Consider the following 12,988-nt stretch of genomic DNA (forward strand, 5'->3'; position numbering starts at 1 on the left):
ATTTCGAATTACTAATCTGTATATAGCATGGAGATCCCATAAGAAAAGTGCAAGAGTTTAATCATAGGAAGCTTTTATTCAGCATAAAAAAAGAACTACATTTCGGCCGGGCGTGGTGGCTCAAGCCTGTAATCTCAGCACTTTGGGAGGCCGAGGCGGGTGGATCACATCGAGACCATCCTGGTCAACATGGTGAAACGGGTCTCTACTAAAAATACAAAAAATTAGCTGGGCATCGTGGCACGTGCCTGTAATCCCAGCTACTCAGGAGGCTGAGGCAGGAGAATTGCCTGAAGCCAGGAGGTGGAGGTTGCGGTGAGCCGAGATCGCGCCGTTGCACTCCAGCCTTGGTAACAAGAGCGAAACTTCGTCTCAAAAAAAAAAGAAACTACATTTCAAGACTTTATTTCCTCATTATTGAAGGTTGATTATGGTATTAATCACTTTTAGTTTCTGGGTTTATGATAAATTAAAAACAAATGTACAGTCCAACTATGGATCAACCTATATCATCTGCTTGATTTCAATTAATAAATAACAACTCAAAATCTTAGCAGAATCTCTCATCTCTTTTTTCTTCCTTAAGCCTAAACTTTGGTGTCTTTTCAGTCCTGACTTACTATATTTAATTTCAGACTAAGAAACTGGAACTTGGGGAACAGAGACACAGCTGGAGCTTCTGCTGCCCTGCTTACATGCAGATATACCACATATCTCAGCATAAGAGTTCATGAGGCGATGTTTGGAAGCTGGTTTTCAAGACTAACTTTTTTCATCCACGAGTCCTCTCTCCTGGTCGACATTGCTTGGAAAATTTAGGTATTCATTCTCACTAATCAAATTAGATACTGTTTCTCACAGAAGAAAAGAGAAGGTTAAACATTCCCTCAAATATTTTCTTTTGTGAAAATCAGGACAAAATTTTTTTCAAGGCACCATAAGACCTTGAGAATCAGGCTTTTCCCCAGAAATATCCCAATTATTATTCTCCTATGATTTTTACCCTAACAACAAGCTTGTAGTCAACCAATAGTATGGTGGTTACTTTGAGGCAAGAAAGCAGCAGATTATGCGGCCAGCCCTGCCCCTTGAGATTTTTCTATAAAAACAAATTCTGCTTCATTGTGTATCACTTAAGACTAGCTAAATTAGAATGTATGTGGTTACTATAACATTTCCAAAATTTGTATTAATATAACTAGAAATCTCTCAGGATAAACTCTTCTACAAATAGTACAAAGAACCGCAGGTACCGTGTAATTATCACATCAGTATCCCCAAGCTTGAAAATATTGAAAACACAAGCCAAGTCCTATGGATTGCAACAATTATTCACACAAAATGTCATTCTCAAAGCCACATGCAGTAGTTATAAAACTGGTAAGGGTTTGAAGCTTTATCTTACTTATAGAATAACAATTTAGCCGCCACAGTTTTATGGATTTGGGCAGAAGACATAAGACTTCTAGGTCAAAAGAGTATATTTCGAGCAATAGCAATAGCTACAGTATCAGCAATTTTTATATAGAGTGAGACAAAGAAAGCCAGATGATACCAGCACAAACAGTGGCTTGAGTTATATAAGAGGAACCCTGAACTTAGGAACCTATATTTTTCAGAGTGAAGATTAATTATGCCTGCTATTTGCATCTCAGAGAGGCACTAGGTGTTTCAAGGATTTAAGCAAACATGCCCTTTGATTTGAAGGGAGACTTTGCCTTTCAATGCTCTTTGCCATAAAGACATCCCTTGAAAAGTTAGTTTGGAATGAAGCACAGTTTCTCTGTCACAGTATGTGTGGAAAGTGAGAGATCCATGGAGAATTGTCTCCCAAAAGCATAAACAACATAGATGGTAGATAGATAGATTAGATAGATAGATAGATAGATGATAGATAGATAGATATAATTTTTTTGGATGAAAGATATTGTGTTCCTTCTTAAAAGGTAGCATGGAATTAATATTTTCTTAAACAAATTTACAATGTGCATCCTCAATCTTTAACTCCCTGAGATTTCCATCTTCTGTGTATAGGCAACAATAAATTAACATCCTTATTTTCCATTGTTCCATTTACTTTTGTATTTCTGGCACTCTCGTGATGAAATATATTTGCAATTTTAACCAGAAAGCCCAGTTAAATATTTTTCTTAGGTTTAAAAAAGCACAAACTTATCTTAATATTATTCCCTTATGAACAAGACACCTAAGACAATTTTGGTAACCTGTCCTAGTAACCACTATTTTGTTCAGGTATTCTGTGGGTTTGTAGATCATTGCCTTCTAGGGGAAATTCCATGATTGTTCACTTTTAGCTTTCCTGAATAATTAATCTGAGCAGATTCTAAAACAGAAGACTATTGTTGGTAATTTCAAAGTTTCCATCCTCCAATCCTTCTAAAGATGGGTATGTGTTCATGCTATGAATTTGCCAGTACCTTGCATTTAAAACCTAACAGGCTTTATGAATCTTGTGCCATTTTAGAAAAGTGACATTTTTATTTTATTTTTCAACATTTTTCCTTATAACAATAGAATATGCATCAATTGTGCAATGTCCTTCAGCTGGTCCCTTCTTCATTCAAGAGTACCCTCTTGCGATGTTACGATTATAATCTCATTTCTTAAATTGACCTCTTCTCTACCACTAACAGGGATAAAGATGAACAGACTATTTATTTATCTTCATTTTGATTTGGATATGATTTATGAACATATTTTACTAAATTCTATCTTTTTTAGATTCTTAGAGATATAAAATGACTGTTTTTTAGTGACCCAAAGCATAATATTAAAATCAAAACTATACACCTTCAGAACTATCTAAGCAACTTCTAAAATAGTTTATATAATTTTTTCCAATATAAAATAATGCATAGTATTTGTTGAGCATTTATTATGCATCAATTTTCTAAATATTTTAATGAGGTAACCCAATAATTTTAAGAGGTTTATCTTTTTGGAAGACTCTTTGTAAATCAACAATTGTGACTGTAATTTTTCTAATTGAGCTTGGTAACACACTGAGACAAACTAAAAAAAAATTATTTCTTAAATCGTTTGACAAATACAGGATAGATTTTAATATAAGCATACAATGTCTTTGAGATATAATGATATGACAATTAGAAAGAAAGTTGCCCAAGTGAAAAATAAGAGAAAAGGAAAACCAAATCTAAGGGATAACTTTTTCAGTTGTATGTTGTCAAAACAAAATTAATTATATGAATTTAATAATACAGAGATTTGGCATCTCTTTCTTTGTGGGGTAGGTTAGCTTTTAGTTAGAAAAGAAAGACAATAATATCTCCACTTAAAGAAACAAAAATACTTAGTTTATATATTTGTTGAAATTTGTCTAATGTACTGTCTTTCTTATTGACAATATTCCTTTAAAAATTCTAAATTTAAGTTACTGTGTGCACTGGAGAAATCAGCCCCTAAATAAAGGGGAAAAAATAAGAGCTTGTGCACCTTAGAAAACTGGCTATATCTTCTGCCCTATAAGATACCTGTAACATGTATAGCATCCTTGTCAGTGAAAAAGGTCAGGAGCACAATGAAAATGCTGTATATTGCCATGCATAATTGTATTTATTTACATTGCTCATTAAAATTGCTAAAATTCTTGAAAATATAACATTAAATATATTTTTAGTCATAAATATAACAGTTAATAATTTCCACAATCTTATTATTGTTCATATTCATGGCTAGTTTATTTTTACTTCTCACAATAACCTATTGAGTTGCATTACTAAAAAGAATAAAAAAAAGCTCAGAGAGGTTGTGTAAATCTTCCAAATCACAGAGTATATATCAGAGAAAAGCTGGAATTTGGGGCTGAGCATTCAGAGTGAAATCTGCAAACCTTCAAGGAGAGTTAATAACAGTTGCCAAGACAGTATTATTAACCATAACACTCCTATCACATGGAATCTAACTCCATTTTTTTTTTTTTTTGATGTTTGACTATGGACTGCTCTTAGAACTCACGCCTTCCTTTTCTCCTTCTGTCCCACATCTGATCAAGCTTATAAGAAACCCCAGGTTCTTAGTCTTTTGGCCCCTGTAGGAAATTCCAACTTTGTAATCCTCTGCCCTAACCACAACAAAAAGTCTCCAAACCAATCTCCTTTACCTAATCTCTAAAGCCATTTTTGGACTTCTTGAGATATATACCCTGTTCTCACCAGAAAAGCAACACTACAAAAATAATAAAACTCTTCATACCTTCTTGGTATGTGTGGTGTAATCTGTGTCTACAATGAACCCAATTTTTTGTAGGCATTTATTTAGAATGGCCACATACCACCCAGTATATCTGGCATAACACTGTAAAATTTGCTAATGAAATCACACTATTTTGTAGTTTTCAAAAGCACTATTTTCTTGAAAGGAAGTTTTTGAAAAGAAAATCAATACAAGCATATTTCTTGGGTAATTCAAGTTATTGCAACACCTTAGAATAATCTTTCCATTAATTATTATGATTAATATGTTTCTGTGTATATGTATATATACACAAGCATATATAAATTTATAAATACAGCATAAAATATTGTAATATAAATAAAATAATAAAACTGTACAATAAAATGTAGAGTTTCTACTACATATTTATCTATTTTATTTTATAATCTTTTCTTTACACTAGATTCTAATTATCTGTATTAGTCTGTTCTCAAGCTGCTATAAAGAAATACCCAAGACTGGGTAATTTACGAAGAAAAGAAGTTTAATTGACTCACCTCTCGGCATGGCTAGGGAGGCCTCAGGAAACAAAATCACGGTGAAAGGGGAAGCAAACACGTCCTTCTTCACATGGTGGCAGGAGGGAGAAAGAGAAGTGTAGAGTGAACGGGGGAAAAAACCCTATAAAACCATCAGATCTTGTGAGAACATACTCACTATCACCATAATAGCATGGGAGAACATCCCTCAAATCTGATCATCTCCCATGAGGTCCCACTCCCAACACATGAGGATTAAAATTCAGATTACAATTCAAGATGAGATTTGAGTGGGGACACAGCCAGACAATATCATCACCTAAATATTTGTGTGCTATATTATTTTTGTTTAGTTCATCTTCAACACGCATTTATTTTTATTTACTTATTTTGAGACAAAGTCTTGCTCTGTCACCCAGGCCAGAATGCAATGGTGCAATCTCAGCTCACTGCAATCTCTGCCTTCTGGGTTCAAGTGATTCTCCTGCCTCAGTCTCCTAAGTAGCTGGGATTACAGGCACAGTACAGCATGCCTGGCTAATTTTTGTATTTTTAATAGAGACAGAGTTTCACCATATTTGTCAGGCTGGTCTCAGACTCCTGACTTCGTGATCCTCCTGCCTCAGCCTCACAAAATGCTGGGATTACAGGCCTGAGCCACCATGCTGCTGCTAAGTTGGTAGTACTCTTCTAAAAGCCAAGAATAACAAAAAAGATAAATGTTTCTGTTTACAAGAACCTACTTTATTTGTGAGAATATTAAATATACAGGCTTTGAAAGTTTTCACGCATATAGCACTTATATCCCTTATATTCTTTATATACATAAAGAGTCAAAACAAAGGGATGGAGAAAGATTTGTCAACCAAATGGAGAGCAAAATAAATAAATAAATAAATAAAAAGTAGAGGTTGCAATTCTCACCTCTGATGGAATGGATTTGAAAGCAACAAAGATCAAAAGAGGACATAATGGTAAAAGGATCAACGCAACAGGAAGAGCTGATGATCCTGGATGTGTATGCACCCAATACAGGATACATAAGACTTGTAGAGAGACTTGGCCTCCCACACAGTAGTGGTGGGAGATTTCAACATCAACATTAGAGAGATAAATGAGACAGAAAATTAACAAGGATATCCAGGACTTGAACTCAGATCCGGAACAAGTAAACATTTATAGTACTCTCCACTTTAAACACACAGGATATGCACTCTTATCAGTACCACATCACACCTACTCACAGGTTTAAATGAAATATTGGTTGGCCATTATTAAGCACAATTGATGGTATAAGGGAGGTTTTCAATACCCATTTTTAGACTTCATTCTAGCCTGGGCAATTAAGCAACACTCCCGTTCTCTCTCCCTCCTCCTCTTCGTCTTTTTTCCTCTTGTTCATTCCTTTTTCTTTCTTTCCTTCTTCTTTCTTTCTTTCTTTCCTTCTCTTTCTTTCTTTCCTTCTTTTTCTTTCTTTCTTTCTTTCTTTCTTTCTTTCTTTCTTTCTTTCTTTCTTTCTTTATTTTCTTTCTTTCTTTCTTCTTTCTCTTTCTTTCTTCTTTCTTTCTTTCTGTCTTTCTTTCTCTAGAAAAAAAGGAAAACCTTTCTTTCTTTCTCTAGGAAAAATAAAAAGAAAATTTATGCCAATGTATAAAATTATCATTGTTTTTAAAACAATAATGAAAATAAATTTGTGAATTTAGATGTTGAACTTAAACAAGTAGTAGAGAAAATTATTTCATTTTTTTCTAGTCATAACCTAGCAATATAAAAAGACTCTTAACTAAATAGATTTCCAAGCACCCACAGATATTTTTTTTCAACAGATCATTTTTTATTTTCACCTACCGAGGTCTGTAATATTTCTGTAGTTTTCGTAACTCTAGTTTTAAGCAAATTCACTATAGATGAATACCATGTTTCATGCAAACTAACCAGTTGTAGGGCAATGTAATAATACACTTAGGCATAATATTATATTGCATTACTATATTGTATTACATACACATATATACTTAGTGCACTCTTCAACTTGTATAAATCTTATCATTAAACAAGACTTTTGCATATCCTATTTCACTTGAAATTTACCCCCGTAACTTTTTAATAAAATAAACCATAAATTTTATTATTTCTTTTCAAAAAATAATGATAAAAATTAATTGGGACTGGAATTCATTTCCATTTGCTTTCAAAGTTCATACTTTTTCCATTTTAGCATGAAAAAAAGCCAATGCTCCAAAAAAGCCTCTATGTATTTATCTCTTTGGTGTTGCTTCAAATTCAGCAGATTATTTTTATCAGTTGTTTTAATGCAATATGACTTTTACAATAATCCATTATATTTGAAAAGTTTAGGAAAAGCTTTTATCATTCACTTCCAAAATGATTTATGTTAATGAGATTGTTTTAAGACTAATATCCTGTTAAATTTCAACACCATATCCTTTTTTTGGTGAGAACTAGAAATTTAAGAAAACCATGACCAATATTTCGGAAAAATTTAGATAGCATACGCAACATGCTATCACCATGTGTATGGACATCATCATATGATATATAGTTATTTTTAGTGAGATCTTTTTTCTTAGAATGTCTTTGACCGAGATTGGTTTTTATGGAAAGAGAACACACTAACAATGCAAATGTCAAAGTAGATCTCATAAAGTGTTGACCTGACCAATACCATTCGTCTTTACTCTTAACACATCTATAGAATTTAGAGTAGTAGCGACCATTGAAACTGAATCATCAACAAAGAAGACAAAAGTTTGATACCTACAAGAACTAAGAAGAAATCACTAAGGAATATACAATCTAATTTGTATTTGACAAAATAAAGGCTGAAAATTCACTGACTTAGAATAATATTTTATAGTTTCCAAAATGTATATAAAATATATAGTTTACATATATATAAAATAAATACATGTAAGCCATTTTATTTATCAAAGAAAAAGCCAATAAATTGTTAATGCCTGTCCAAATATTTCAGAATCTATGTATCTAATAGGTAATTTGATAAAAGAATGATCACATAAGAATTCTAAGATAGAAACAAACTGACCAATGTTCAAAATGGCAATAAATCACAAACTTTGGGTTATGTTTTCCACTTAGAAGTGACTCTCTACTAACAAAAAACCTACAAACTAAACTCCATCCATACAGAATTATGAAATAGCCTAGTCAATAAAAAAGTCCATCAAAGATGCAAGGTTAGCACTGCTCTGAAAAGCACCCACATATCTCTTATGCCTATCTCCAAGCTATGGATACTTTTACTTAGATATAGGAATAGCGACAATGTCAGTTTTTTAGACAGACTAAGGTTTATAAAGAATTTTCAACATGAGGCCAAAATCCTTAGGCTATTTGCTGTAAAAAACTCTCCCTGATTTTACTGACTGACCCAATGGGAATATGATTTCCAAATATTTACCCAAAGCAAGTACATCTTATAGGTTGAGTTATACATATGATACTTTGGGTAATACTCATCAGGGAATGATCAAAGTGTAGGTAATATGTTTGATGGGGTCTATATTAATTTAGCTACAATTATATTGAATTAACTTTTTATTTGAAAGAAAAAAACATCAGCTAGGCACAGTGGCTCGCACCTATAATCCCAGCACTTTAGGAGGCCGAGGCGAGCTGATCACTTGAGGTCAGGAGTTTGAGATCAGCCTGGCCAACATGGTGAAACCTCATCTTTACTAAGAAATATAAAAACTAGCCAGGTGTTGTGGTGGGAGCATGTAATCCCAGCAGGAGAATCGCTTGAACTGGGAGGTGGAGGTGGCAGTGAGCAGAGATGGATCACCCCACTGCACTCCAACCTGGGTGGCAGAGCAAGACTTTGTCTCAAAAAAATAAAATAAAATAAAATAAAAAAGAGAAAAAAGAAAGAAAAAAATTATTTAACAGAACATCATATTAAGTGAATATTTAGTAGATAATTGGCTTTCCAACTTTCTTGACATTCCTCAAGAATATCTTACATAACTTATGTCTATATATTTACTATATGCAACATGCTTAATTTTAAATATATTCCTTTTTTATGTTTAGTTGTTTACAGTTGGGCATGAATATCTTGTTTTTTTTATGACAAACAAGTGTAGTCACAGTTTAAAAAACACTGCAATGTATCATGGATACTAATGTATTCACAATATGATAAGGTACAAAAACATGAACCTGTGAAGTACAGTCTTAAATATAAGAAATATTAGGGAAAAAAGTCTTGTATGAATGCATCAGTGTTTATAATACTGTCTAAAATTCTGTTTATGCAATTGTAGGAATACATTTTTTAGGTTGTCATTGTAAATAAAGCTTATTAATTGCCTGACCTCCATTCTCTCACTGAACTAAGCTTTGTTTCCAAAACAGATTAAGACTCAGCATAAATTGCTGGCTTTTCTAATAAAACAATTAGCTAATTCTACTCCAGGCATTAAGCGTCAAAAGATGGAATATCTTGATAAAGATCCTTTTAAATACTTTAAAGAGAAAGGATTTTGAACCCAATAGGTCTATGTGAGCTGAAAACTGGAAAAAAAAAGTGTAATAATCACTGATGCTACCAAGGACAAATCAAGCACTCAGTTTCCCACATTGCCCATAAACTCATATCCATACACAGATTTCTTTAAATACTAGAGATCAGGTGTGCAAAAAAAAAAAAAAAAAAAAAAAAAGAGTTGATATGATGCTACAATACTGACATTAACCTTACAACTGTTGCACAAACTTTTTCTCAGAGTCAACAAACTACTCAGGAAGTAGTAATCTCTAAGAATTCTCAGACATTACCTATATCCTTGCCCATGTCTCTCATGCTCACATCTGAACCAGGGGGTATTTTTTCTTCATCTCTTACATCACAACCATTAACTTAATAAGGATTAGCTTACAGTATAAATACAATTTTCCTTTTTTAATGCCCTTTCTTGACATCCTTGAGAATTCTTGTACTCATAAATGGTCATACCGAATTTGGACGTTTACTGAGAGGTACCTATGTGTCTAAATTAAACCCAAATTGAAGCTCTAAAGAATATGCTAAGTAATGTGTAGGCAAACATGTCATACCACAGGTAGAATTATTGGGCTGAACCCCTGAAGGTTCAGATCAACCTAACAAATCCTCTACTGAAACTTGTATTATACTCTTTAAAACCAGAAGCAAATAAATAAATAATTAAAAAAATTCTCCTGAGACAGGAGAATTGCTTGAACCCAGGAGGCGGAGGTTGCGGTGAGCCGAGATCGCACCATTGCACTCCAGACTGGGTAACAACAGCAAAATTCCGTCTCAAAAAAAAAAAAAAAAAAAAATTTTTTTAAAAAGGTGATACTTTTTAAAACTACCAACTATACCCTTTCAAACGAGAATTTAAAATCAATAGTCAAAGATTGGTAGAAAAGGAACTCGTATTTTTTTCTCAATCTTCCTAATACTATCTTATTAATCCAAAACAAAAGCATAAAACACCACTCAGACTTATTAGAAATCCCTTTAGAAAATTAAAACAAAACTCTTTTTCTATGGCTGGGTCATATCTTAAGAATGAAAAAGGAGAATATTAAAGCTGTAACATAGAAAAATAACATCATAGGAAAATTCTGCCAAGATATCAGAACTAAATCAAGCTCTCTAGAGTTTGATGGTTAGCTGGGAAAGAAGTCCTGTGTATACACTGATAACAGAAGCTTCTTTTGCAGTCATCCATAATTTCGGAAACTATTGGAAACAACAAAGTTCCCTGCCCTCAGCAGTGACCCAGTTAGGAGTGATCAGCATATTATATAAACCTTGCATTCTCTAATACAGTCTATGGTGATGACTATTATAAATGTCGAAACTCATGAAGAAAAGGATAGATGTAGAGAAGCTACAGGAAGTTTCCTGTATGACTATTTCCACAGACAGATTCTTAAGATAAGATCTTAGTACTCATAATATACCAAAAAGACAAATTTTTGGAGAGGTTTACAGAGAAAATTTTAAATCCCCATAATTATCTCCTATTAGAAAACAGATACTAAGAGAAATTTCAACATCACGCAAGTGAATAATCCTTGGCACCCTTAAATTGGCTGCTAAGTTGCACTAGAGAACCTCAGGTGGAACCTTGAAAACATGTATATAAAATTACCACCACTGCAATAATTGGCCATTGTACTCAACAAATTTTTTTGATAAACATTTATGCTAAAAATTCTAAATTTGTTTCTGGTGTGTGTACCTGTTACCATGATAATCTGATAAATCATGAAGGTGACACACAGAAACCTAAACCTCAGAACCATTTCAAATGTCTCCAAATAGATTTTTTATACTTTTCTCTTGAAATGAGTTATTATTAGAGTAGGCAGATAGCTAGACATGAACAGGAGGGGGAGCTCAAGAGAAAGAAAGCTCTGGAAAATCTCACACCCCAGGGACCACTTAAAATATGCCTGCCAGGTATAAGCAGAGAGGAGGGAAAATACTTAAGCAGAAAGGAATGCCCCAGAGCACCTTGTAAGATGCTCAAAAATCACTTATTCTGCAGTCACACTGTCAGAATGTTGCTAGCTACATGCTGATAAGAAGGGAAAGAGGCCAATGGGAAAATTCCTAAGAGATACACTGCAATAAGTACGGATTGAATCGCTATACGATTTTCCTGGGATGGCAGTAATGAGCAATGTTGCCATTAGGTAGAATTCCTATCTAAGAGCTGGCCCCCAGCATTCATCCAACTATCAGTCACAGAGACTCCCACAAATCTGGGGAAGGTAGTAGGTGGGGACAATGCAGAGACTTAAGATTCACAGAAAACTAGACAACAATTAATTAAATCATTGGCTATAGGTGATAAACTCAGCTTTTAGCCCCTTTCCCCTCCCTAGAGGTCATAGTTGGGGCTGGAAGTACCAGTCTTTTAATCACATAGTTGGATCCCCTGACAGCCAGCCTCCACCCTGAGCTATCCAAGAGCCCACAAAGTATGGCTTCATTAGAAGACAAGATGCTCTTATTACCCAGGAATTCTAAGAGATTTAGAAGCTTTGTGTCAGATGGTCCTTTACTCAGGACATTGCGAAGGTCTTAAGAACTCTGTCAACAACTCAGGGCAGAGTCCAATATATGTATTTATTATTATTTTAGAAAATGCTTCAAATTTCCTTTTATAATTTGATAAACATGTGCCCAGCAATGTCATCTATTCTAAACTCCATATTTATACAAGCAGACATGGCCACGTACTTCAAAAGACGAATGCAGTGCATCCATTCTTATCAATAGGCATAGGCACCCATTCCTCAATGTCCTCCTAAATCATCTTTGCAAAACTTATTCCCTGGAGATCTGGTCTGTTAGATAAGGCAGTAGAAAATCACACTTCTTAAATACTGATGGAAAGACTTCTCTCAGGTACTCTTAGCTATCTGAGCAGTGAAACTCCAAAGAATTGACATTTATATTTCATATATCAACAAAAACAACAAAACCATCCTCAAATCACTGGAAGATGGTCACAACCAGAGACCTCAATCTGAGAAGTCAGGATCCTTCTGAAATCAGTTTCCATGAAAAGACAGCTGCACCCATGACTTTTGAATTAACTACTTTGCTTTTTGAAATGTAGACAGTGGTTGGTTAAGATACATGAATAAGATGACAGTTTATCATCACTCAGACATTTTGTTTTATTTTCCTAGCTATCTTCTTTCCTCTTTTGCTGGTTCAAGCCTTACTCTTAAGTAGGTTATCTATAAAAAAGGCCTCCACTCTTAATATTTCATTTTGCATCTTTAGTTACTCTTTATTATGAATTCAGTATTTGGACACCATTTATTTGTGAACTAGCTAAAGAATACAACACAATGGACTGGTGGATTGGTTTTCCTTCAGGAGCCACCTAGCTGACCTTGGTATAATTTACTTGTGATAAATTAGTTGGTTTTCTGGGTAACTGACTCAAACACTAGGGAACTTTTAAATAGCATACACCCCCAACAGGTCAAACAGCCAGAAATCTAAAATTCTCTATTGCTTCATAATTGGAAAAAGAGGCTCTTGTCTCCTTCAAAATACTACTCTAGAACCTTTCATAGGAGCTAGATGTTTTTTAGCTTGTTGGCAAATGAACTTTCATAGAAATAAAACTTGGAGGAGAATTAGAGAACAGATGGTATATATTTGGAGACTTATCGCCCTTTTACTGATTTTATGCACAAGAAGCACTACTTCTCTT

General features: G+C 34.0%; 1 long non-coding RNA gene across 2 annotated transcripts in view; it reads right to left on the reverse strand.

Moving 5' to 3' along the window:
- Nucleotides 1-12,988, reverse strand: part of LOC144578972 (uncharacterized) — a 202,746-nt gene that overhangs the window by 32,139 nt on the left and 157,619 nt on the right. For both annotated transcript variants that reach the window (XR_013525657.1, XR_013525656.1), the window contains exons 3-4: nucleotides 5,978-6,349; nucleotides 4,752-4,818 (exon numbers count right to left, since the gene is read on the reverse strand). This is a non-coding gene — a long non-coding RNA (uncharacterized LOC144578972). The remainder of the gene's footprint in view (nucleotides 1-4,751; nucleotides 4,819-5,977; nucleotides 6,350-12,988) is intronic.

The sequence above is a fragment of the Callithrix jacchus genome, chromosome 1 (assembly GCF_049354715.1).
Source record: "Callithrix jacchus isolate 240 chromosome 1, calJac240_pri, whole genome shotgun sequence".
Lineage (NCBI taxonomy): Eukaryota > Metazoa > Chordata > Mammalia > Primates > Cebidae > Callithrix > Callithrix jacchus.